The sequence below is a fragment of the Myotis brandtii genome, unplaced genomic scaffold (assembly GCF_000412655.1).
Source record: "Myotis brandtii unplaced genomic scaffold, ASM41265v1 scaffold686, whole genome shotgun sequence".
Taxonomy (NCBI): domain Eukaryota; kingdom Metazoa; phylum Chordata; class Mammalia; order Chiroptera; family Vespertilionidae; genus Myotis; species Myotis brandtii.
This window is the reverse complement of record NW_005370683.1, coordinates 2,934,654-2,945,663: the sequence shown is the minus strand read 5'-3', so window position 1 is coordinate 2,945,663 and position 11,010 is coordinate 2,934,654. Positions and strand designations below refer to the sequence as shown.

At 41.1% G+C, this 11,010-nt stretch overlaps 1 pseudogene; it reads right to left on the bottom strand.

The window, feature by feature from the left end:
- Nucleotides 1-1,081: 1,081 nt before the first annotated feature.
- Nucleotides 1,082-10,736, bottom strand: LOC102243814 (annotated as a pseudogene).
- Between the last annotated feature and the right edge of the window lie 274 nt (nucleotides 10,737-11,010).

Here is an 11,010-nt window from a genome sequence, read left to right as displayed (position 1 = left end):
ATGAGAGAGAATCATTGATCGGCTGCCTCCTGCACCCCCCCCCCAACCTGAGCATGTGCCCTGACCTGGAATCCAACCATGACCTCCTGGTTCATAGGTTAACGTTCAACCACTGAGCCATGCCACTGGGCTTGTGTGGTTTTTTTGTTTTTGTTTTTGTTTTTAACGTCAGCAAAAGATTCTAAACGAGTAAGTGCCTTGTTTTAAAAATTTCTAGGATCTATTATAATGCTAGATAAATAATAATAAATAAACATGGCTTAATAAATAAACATTTAGTTCTTTGTAGTTTTTGTATCCTTTACTTGCTTTTCATAGAATTTAAAAAACAGTATCATAGTAAATTCTTATGAAGCCAAAAAATGGCTTATTATAGAAATTATTAAATTTTTTAAAGCCTGGTAGGAAAGCTGTTTCCAGAGCTAAGGAATTTGGAATGTCAGGTTTTCTTTTTGCAAACAAATAAAATTTAAAAATAGTAAGTTCACATTCTGAATATATTCTGACATTAGAATTTTAGAAAGCAAATAATGATGCTGTAAACATACCATGGCTCTAGTAGTAGTGTAAGTACAAGGAGATGTTAGAAATTCTTCATTGAAGTATCTGTCCTCTCAATAAGTTCTTCCTGAATGTCCCCACTAGTCACACTATTGTCCATTACTATCTAAAGTCCATTTCCTTTTCTAAAGACTTCTCACAAATCTGGCAATAACATATAAAAGGCTATGTTAAATATGTAAATCACTCTTTTAAGACTTTAGCTCAATAATGTGGTGGTTTCTCAAAAAATTAAACATAGAATTGTCATGATCCAGCAATTCCACTTCTGGGGATATACCAAAAATAATTGACAGCAGAGACTCAACAGATATTTGTACATTTATGTTCATAGAAACATTATAAATAGCCAAAAGGAGAAAACAATCCAAGTATCCATTGATGGATAAATGGATAACAAAAAAATGATGCACACACACACACAAAATGGAATATTATCAGAAGGGGAGGAAATTCTGAAACATGCTTCAACATGGATGTACTTCAACATATGTTAAGTGAAACATATGTGTGATTCCACTTACACAAAGCACCTAGAATAATCAGATTCATGGAGACAGAAAGTAGAATTGTGGTTGCCAGAGGCTGTAAGACAGGAGGAAACGGGAGTTATTATTTAATGGGTACAGAGTTTCAGTTTGGGAAGATGAAAAATGTTTTGGATATGGATGGTGGTAATGGTTGCACAACAATGTGAATGTACTTGATGCATATAAAAATGGTTAAAATGGTACATTTTGTGTTATGTATATTTTACTATAATCAATCAATAAAACACCAAAAGACTTTAGCTCATGTAAAGATATAAATAGTTACAAAACCAAAGAAAAAGCATCATCATCTATAATAATAAAAGCATAATATGCTAATTAGACCGGACAGCCAAATGACCTTCTGAACCACCTTCTGGATGAACCCTGAGCTGTGAGGGCCGAGCTCCTTGCACGAATTTCATGCATCAGACCTCTAGTGTTAATAATAATAATGCAATTAAAACAATAAATAAAAAATGACCATAGCTTTGTGTCACTAAAACTTAATAGCAGATAGTAATCTATTACAACATACAACCACCTGGAAAAAACTCAATTGTTACAGAAAGAACTTCATTTGAAATATCTGTATTAGATTAGCCAAGATAAGAGGAAACTGTGTTTTATTTAGTAGAAGTGAAGGATTTGTTACAGAAATTTAGAATGAGATAGTTGCATCCAAAAATAATCACAAATGTTGAAATGTCAATTCTCATCAAATTGATCTATAGATGCTCTCCAATCCCAATCAAAATCTCAGCAGAATTTTTTGGAAATATCAACAAGCTGACTCTAGAATTTATATGTGAAGCTAATGAACTAGGATAGCCAAAACAACTTTGAAAAAGAAGTTGGAAGACTCACACTATCTGACTTCAAGACTTACTTTACTATAAACCTTTAGTAATCAAGACTGTGGTTTTGGCCAAAGGATAGCTACTTAGATCAATGGAACATGATAGAGCCAGAATTAAACTCTCAAAAATACAGTCAATTAATTTCTGACAATGATGCAAAGGCAATTCAATGGAGAAAGGTTAGACTTTCCAACAAACTGCTTGAACAATTTGATCTACATGCAAAATATAAACTCAGTTCATACCTGATACTTTATATTAAAACTAGAGGCCCGATGCACGAAAATTCATACAAGAGTAGGCCTTCCTTCCCCCAGCTGCCAGCACCAGCTTCCCTCTGGCACCCGGGACTCGAGCTGGCTTCCCTCAGGCCACCCACAGGCACCCGGGACCCAGGCTGGCTTCCCTCCAGCCCCGGCTTTGACAGGAAGGATGTCCGGAATGACGTCCAGAAGACGTCCGGTCTAATTAGCATATTACCCTTTTATTATTATAGATTTGCTCAAAAGGAATCATAGACCTAATATAAAGCTTTGAAACATTAGAAGAACTCACAGGAGAAATCTTTGTGCTATTGGGTTAGGTAAAGAGTTCTTAGATATGAAATCAAAATCATAAAATGGAAAAAATCTTAAATGGAAAAATTGATACAATGACTTCACCAAAATTAAAATATTTTCCTATTTCAAAAGTCCCAGAGAAAATGGCAAGCAAAAGACTGGAAGAAAATATTTGCAAATAACATATCTATAAACAGAATACAAAGACACCTCTTTAAATTCAATAATTAGATACACTGGCATATTATTCAGCCATAAAAAGGAATGCAATTTTGATATATGATACAACATAGATGAACTTTGAAACATTATGATTAGGGAAATAAGTCAGACACAGTAGGCAAAATATCGCATAATTCCACTTATATGAGGTACATAGAATAGAAAAATTAATAGAGGCACAAATTAGAATATAGGTTACCAGGGAATGGGGGGAAAAAAGATGAGGGCAATATTAGTGTTTGATGGGTACAGAGTTTTGGGAATGATGAAAAGTTTTGGGTATCAATAGTGATAATGGTTACACAACATTGTAAATATATTTAACTAGAGGCCCGATGCACGAAATTTGTGCACCTGTGGGACCCTGTCCCTCAGCCCCCCAATATTTATGTATTTATGTATATGTGTGTATGAATGTATATTTTGTTTTTCTTTTTTTGTCAATCCTCATCTGAGGACATTTTCATTGATTTTTAGAGTAGAAGGGAAGGCGAGAGACAGAGAGAGAAACATGGATGTGAGAAAGACACATCAATTGGTTGCCTCCTACATGTGCCCCAACTGGATTGGGTGAAACAGCACCGCTGCCAACAAGATCGACTGCTGGCAGCCCACTGGGGCTCAAGCATTGAGGGTTTGGCGATTTTCTGTTTCTGCTTCCACTTTTGGTAGAGGTCCCACTTATAGGAGCTGCTGATGTAGCAACCACTTTCTTGACCTTCTTCTTGTCCTCCTGTCCTGACTGTCCCACAAACTGCTTCTTCTTCCAGGAGCTGCTGCTGGCCCCTGGTCAGGTTCTGGGCCTCATCCCCCATCAGGTCCAGGACAGCGCTGGCCACCTGCTGCTCAAAGGCACCCCTGTCCCCACCAACACTCAGGCCCCGTTCACTGTCGAAGTCCTTTGGGCCGATAGGGGACATAGAAATCCTGGTCCAGTGTCCGGGCCTCCTCCTTCCGCCTCTTGGCTCCCCGCTCAGGTCCTGGCTGCTGCTGTTTGGACTGATGACCTCTGTGAAGATGTCCTCCACACTCCCTCCTCCTCCTCCTCCTCCTCCTCCTCCTCCTCCTCTCCTCCTCCTCCTTCTTCTTCCTCCTCCTTCTCCTCCTCCTCCTCCTCCTCCTCTTCCTCCTCCTCTTTTCCAGGCTGCTCCACCTGCTGCACTGGGCAGCTCGGGGCTGGGCCAGTCAGGCCCTCCTTTCGGCCCTGCTGGAAGCTGGTGATGGCCTTGCAGTCCTTCTGCCACTTGGCCCGCATCACCTGGCTGCTCAGGTCCCGGCTGGAGGCGTTGATCTCAAAGATGGTCGCTCACCAGCGGTACTGCTTGATGCTGGCCACCAGCCTCAGCCACTTTAGCTCCTCCTCCTGGAAGCTCAAGCTGAAGAGGGGGTGCAGGCCCAGCCCCGCGAGGTCCAGCTCCTTGGCCCGCTTGATGGACTCTGGCGAGGGCGCTGGCCACCAGCGCATATACTGCTGCTGGGCATTGTCGGCCACGAGGCCCAGGCCCAGCAGCTCCAAGGATGCCTCCAGGGTGTTCCACAGGCCGCAGTCCTCATCGTCTACAGCGGTTCTCAACCTGTGGGTCGCGACCCCTTTGGCGGTCGAACGACCCTTTCACAGGGGTTGTCTAAGACCATCCTGCATATCAGATATTTACATTATGATTCATAACAGTAGCAACATTACAGTTATGAAGTAGCAACGAAAATAATTTTATGGTTGGGTCACAACATGAGGAACTGTATTTAAAGGGCCAGAAGCTTGAGAACCACTGGTCTACCACCTCCGTGGCACCCGGCCCAGCACGCTATCCACCCTGACCACACCTGAGGGCTCCTCGTGGGGGTGGGTGAGGGTGACGGTCCAGCAGGTAGGGGACCTCATCTGGGGCCACCAAGCAGTAGGCTGTGCCACTTCGGCCAGCCTAGGCCACACAACCCACATGGTGCAAGAAGAGCTTGCACCTCTTGGCTGGGAAGCTGAAGTTGATGATGTTGTCCAGCAGTGGGATGTCCAGGCCCCTGGCCGCCAGGTCAGTCACGATGAAGGTGGAGCACTTGTTGTGGGTGAATTTGGCCACGTTGATCTTGCGGCCATCTGGTCCAGGGCGCTGTAGATATGGGGGCAGGTCACCCACTTGAGCGGCCTTGGGTAGGCAGATGCTCAATGCCTGAGCCTGGGTGGGGTGGGGGGGCAATGGGGGTCAGGTGGCTGGGGGGAAAGGCCGGAGGATAGGGGGACCGATGGGGGAGGATGGGTGGTTGGCCACCGCAGTGCACATCATAGTGACTGGCTGTTCTGCTGTTCGGTTGATTTGCATATTACCCTTTTATTATATAGGATACTACTGTATTTACAAATGGTTAAAAAGTTAAACATGTATATTTTACTATAATTTTTTATTGTTTAAAGTATTACACATAGTAGTACATATATCTCTTTTACTATAATTTTTAAAACTTTAATAAGGAAAAAAATTCAAAATTTTTAAATGAGCGAAGTTTTGAATAAACACTTCACAAAAGAAAATACAGGAATGGCTAATAAGACCATGAAAGAAATGCTCACATTGTTTGTCATAAGAAAATGCAAATTGAAACCACAATGAGATGCTGATACATACTCACATGAATGGCAATAATAATAAAAAAAAAAGGCTGACAATATTAAGTGCTGTATGAGTATAGAACGTTCATTCATAGCTGGTAGGAATGTAAAATGGTACAGCAACATTAGGAAGAAGTTTGGCAGTTTCATAAAAATTTAAACATAAAATACTATGTGACTTAATAATTCTAGTCCTAAGTATTTATGCAAGAGAAATAAAAACATATTCACACAAAACCCTGTATACAAATCTTTATAGCAGTGTTATTTCATAATCACCAAAACTTGGAAACAACTCTTATGTCCTTATCTAATGAAATATATGTTTATAATGAAATTCCATTCAGCAATAGAAAGGAACAAACTATTGATACAAGCAACAACATTGATGAATCTCCAAATACATTGTTCTAAGTGAAAGAAGCCACACTCTAAAGGCTACACATATCCATCTGCATGTTCCACTTATATGGCATTTTAGAAAGGACAACTGTAGGGTGAAGAACAGATCAGTAGTTGCCAGGAGTCAGAGGTTGGGGGAAGGGTTAACTGCAAAGGGACTGCATGAGGGAACTTTTTTGGATGATGCAACTGTTCTACACCTTGACTACTGAGGTGGTTACATGCATTAGTAAAATTCATAGAAGAGTTGGTTTTACTGTATTAAATTGGAATATAAAATTTAAAAATAATCACATATATGATATGAAAGTCTAGTCAATAATAATCCTGGAGAGCTATTGAGGTGCTTAGTGAAACAATGACTATATGATCAAGAAACATATTTTTTTAAAAATACCAAGAGCCCTAGCTGGTTTGGCTCAGTGGATAGAGCATCGGCCTGCCGACCTAAGAGTCCCAGGTTCAATTCCAGTCAAGGGCACATGTCTGGGCTCTATCCCCAGTAGGGGCGTGCAGGAGGCAGCCTATCAATGATTCTCTCTCATCATTGATGTTTCTATCTCTCTCTCCCTCTCCCTTTCTCTCTGAAAACAATAAGTATATGATACATATGTGTGGTGTGTGTGTTGTGTGTGTGTGTGTGTGTGTGTGTGTATAAAAGCATAATATGCAAATTGTCCCCACAGGAGTTCAACCGGGAGACCAATCGCTCGCTATGACGTGTGCTGACCACCAGGGGGAAGCGCTGAATGAAAGGAGGCCCCAGCCGGCAGCTGGAAGGTCCCAATCGACCCTGATCACTGGCCAGGCCTAGGGACCCTACCCGTGCACTATTTTTATGCACTGGGCCTCTAGTATATATATATGCTAGTATTACCAAGAAGGATGCTGCAGAGTATGTGAAGAGATGAGCTAATGTTATAAACATTATGCCAAGCATGATTATGTATTCTTGCACTATTTTGCACCAGAAATTGTCTTTCAAATATGCATGGGTAAATGAATCATTATATTACTTCAAAGATAGACCCAAGCTGTATGTTAAAGAATGCTATAAAATTAACCACTACACAATATACTAAGAGCCATAATAATAGACGAACACATTTTGCCAACAGCTAAGTCATTCCACTATCTGATAAAAGTAAAACGTTAGTGGAAAAAATGTCTTGCTATTAAAAACATCAGAGAAATTTATCCGGTTTGGGCAGCATGGGGGTGTGTGCTTCTGGCAGAGTAGCTGGAAGCAAATGTGGAAACTCAAAACCATCAAAGTAAAGCCGCTTATCCTCTTAACAACTGGCATGACTTCATATACATGAAATCTAACTTGGACATCTTAGCCGGTAGAAATCCTTTGATGTCAGTCAAGGAACAATGACTTCTACTAGTATATACTTGCTAAATAACCAGAAGTTTCCATCTCCATTATTATAAAGCTTTTCTGTTATATAAGTTAAGACCAGATTAATTTTACAAATGATCACATATTACATTTGTAAAATGTATTAACTGTGTGGAGAACTTTTTTTTTTAAATATATGTTTATTAATTTCAGAGAGGAAGAGAGAGGGAGAGAGAGATAGAAACATCAATGATGAGAGAGAATCATTGATCGGCTGCCTCCTGCATGCCCCCTACTGGGGTTTGAGCCCACTTCCTGGGCATGTGCCCTTGACCTGAATTGAACCTGGGACCCTTCAGTCCGCAGGCCAACGCTCTATCCACTGAGCCAAACCGGCTAGGGCAGTGTGGAGAACTTTTACGTACTAGTATATACATTTCCTCATTTAAACTTAAAATTTATGCTTGGATTTGTAAGGATTTTAGAAACTTTCAAACCTATAAAATTCTGTTATTTCAAATTAGTTCAGTTTTACAGCAATTGAGTCATGAAATACATATAATTATAAACATTCCAATTTATTTTGGGCCTTTAATCTCCATAATAACAAGAAATTATAGGATTTCTAGAAACCTACAGTTTAAGCAGCTGCCACCAACAGTGAGTGGTATTTGAGCTACGGATCTGATTCAAGTAGCAAGTAAGACTCTACCCCTCTCTCAGAGCACACCACACCAAACATCATCTTGTCACATGAATAGAAAGCTAGAGGTTTCTAATTTCATACCTGAGATATTTTCAGTACAATCCTTTCATTTTACAAGTGAGAAAATTGAGGACCCAAAAAGCTAAGTGATAAATACTTTGATAAATATTTAGATACAAAAATGTAGATTAAAAAATAGTTCCAGAGTAGAACCAAGCCAACTCAAATATATTACAACTTCCAGCTGATTCTATACCTCTTTAATTTTTTAAAAAACCTAGAATAGCCCTGGCTGGTTTGGCTCAGTAGATAGAACATCGGCCTGTGGATTGAAGGGTCCCTCGTTTGATTCTGGCCAGGGGCACGTGCCTGGGTTGTCCGGCTCAATCCTCAGTAGGCGGGGTACAGGAGGCAGCCAATCAATGATTCTCTCTCATCATTGATGTTTCTGTCTCTCTCTCCCTCTTCCTTCCTCTCTGAAATCAATAAAAATATATATTTTAAAAACCTAGAATAGAAATAAGTATAATTATATGTAAACTTCTATTTGTCTGGAAGGCCACAGAAAACCCTGGGCAGAAGGAATCAGAGGTTGGCTGGTTGCCCCTTAGGAGGACTCAGTAGGTTCCAGGATGATGGGCTACCTGCAAATCCACTAAGCTCTGGGACTTTCAAGTCTCCCTGGCATTCAGAGTAAGTGGGAGCAGCTGGTAAAGGCAAATGTTTATACAGTGCTTACAGTATTCCAGTCACAGTACTTTATGTAGATCATTCCGCAATAATTCCATGGGGCATTATTATCATGATCACTTTACAGATAAGGAAACTGAGGTCCAAAAAATTTAAATAACTTTTCTGAAGTTATGCAGGGAGTAAGCTGTAGAGCTAAGATTAGGAACCATCAGTCTGGCTCTAAGCATTCTGTTGAGCTACCTCAGAAAAACAGCTAGGTCTTCGTGATTACCTGTAAGTGCTAAGCATTGTTTCCAAGGGCTTTACATATATATATTAAGCTCTTAACCCTCATAACAACCCCGTAAGTGCATACTATTAATAGCCTCATTTCATGGATGTGAAAGCTGAGGCACAGGTTAAGTAATTTGTCCAAGGTAGCACAGCTAGTAAATTGCAGAGCCTGAATTTGAATCCGTGCAATTTGGCCTCAGATAATGCCCTTAACCATTGTTTAAGCCAGCGGTTCTCAACCTGTGGGTCGCGACCCTTTTGGCGGTCGAACGACCCTTTCACAGGGGTCGCCTAAGACCATCCTGCATATCAGATATTTACATTACGATTCATAACAGTAGCAACAATACAGTTATGAAGTAGTAACGAAAATAATTTTATGGTTGAGTCACAACAGGAGGAACTGTATTTAAAGGGCCAGAAGGTTGAGAACCACTGGTTAAGCAAACAGCCTTGTTTTGCTTGTTGCCATAATTTATTCATATTAAAATTTAAAAATATACTTAACCTGAGAAATGTTGAGAAATATATAACTGTTTTGTATATTACTGAAATAAGATGTGTTTGCTTCTAGAATGTAATGTACTAATGAAATACATTATTTAAATGGCAATGTGTTTGCTGTAAGAAATCCTTGTAGAAATTGCTGGAGTTTTATTTATATTACTGCAAAAACTGATGCTAGTTCAATCATTTTCCTATGAAGATACATATGACAACAGATTGAAATTTCTCCTTAAACATCTGTTTCCAAGATTATGTCTCAGGGAAATATTATTTTCACTACTGAGAAATATGGCACTGCAGCTGTGTTTGTGCTCTTGGCAGAAAGACTTTGGGTACTTACATTTTTTTTCAGATATGTTACAGTAGATTTTTCTGGGTCAAACATGAATATAAAAGTGAGTCAAATACATTTGACTTTACTAGGGGTTCTAAGTGTAGCTACAGTATTTATATTTTGTACTGGAGTTTATAAAGTTACTTAATATGTGATTGGGGCTGAAATCTTTACAACTGTGGAGTTTATTGCACGAAGAAACCGTCAACAGTGACTCTTCCTCTCCCCCAGTCCACATGGATGGCCTTTTAAGCGTTTCTTGCAACTGGCTGATTGAGGAGGAAAAACCTAGGACTGGCTTACAAATGGTTCTGCATAATATCCCGGGACCAAGGAGAGGTGGACAATTGCATCATCACAGTCCCGATGAGAGGTGGCCCCGGAGGCCACTAACGGAGGGAAATTCTCCTAATGAGCAGTTTGGAGCAACACATTTGATAGTCCACCTATCTGGACTGAAACGTATCACAAGTATGGATCTGCAGTGATTCATAGGCGCTTGCTAACATCTGGGCTGGATGGTCAGGAACTCAGGAAGGACAAGATGGGAAAATTGATACAAAAAGGTCTGGGGAAAGAAGTATGTGATGGGCCTCTCAGAATGTCTCTACAGTGTAGAGACATCTTTGTTGCATGCAGATACTCAACAAAGCCTTCATCTGAAGAGGAGGCTTTCAGTAATCAGGTGGACAAAATGGCAGTCTCTTACTGCCCACCAGCCATTGTTCCCAGCCACCCTCGTGCGGATGCTGAGTGTCAAAGGACTCACTGTGGCAGTTACTGGGTCACTGTCAGCCCCAAACCCACCCTCTGTTCTATACTCGCTTTGTGATGCCGGAGCTGGACTCCTCTGTACTCTGGGGCCACATTTCAGCTTTGTTAGCTGGCTACAGCTGGCTCTGCCAGCAGGGGATGCCAGGAGGAGACTAAAAGGCGAGAGGAAGAAGGGACTTGCTCTCCCCCCCTCTCCCGGCAGCTTCTTGTTGCCTCTTCCTTGTCTTCCAGTCCACTTCCTGCTCCTCTGAGCATCACTCCAGCAGCAGCAGTTCCTTTCTTTGGTAGGAGCTGAATCCTACCAGTTTGCAGTTTCCCCGGCATTTGCAGTACCAGCCTCACATGATCCTGTCAGAGACACCATCATCAGTGGGCCCGTGGCTCTTCTTCAGAGCTGGGTTCAAGCCTTAAAACATCTTCCAACTCCCTTTTTCAAACTCATCTCTTTTTAAAAATAAATTTTTATTGAAGGGAGAGGGAGAGAGAGATAGAAACATCAATGATGAGAGAGAATCATTGATCGGCTGCCTCCTGCACGTCCCACACTGGGGATGGAACCGGCAACCTGGGCATGTGCCCTGATCAGGAATCAAACTGTGACCTCCTGGTTCATAGGTTGATGCTCAACCACTGAGCCA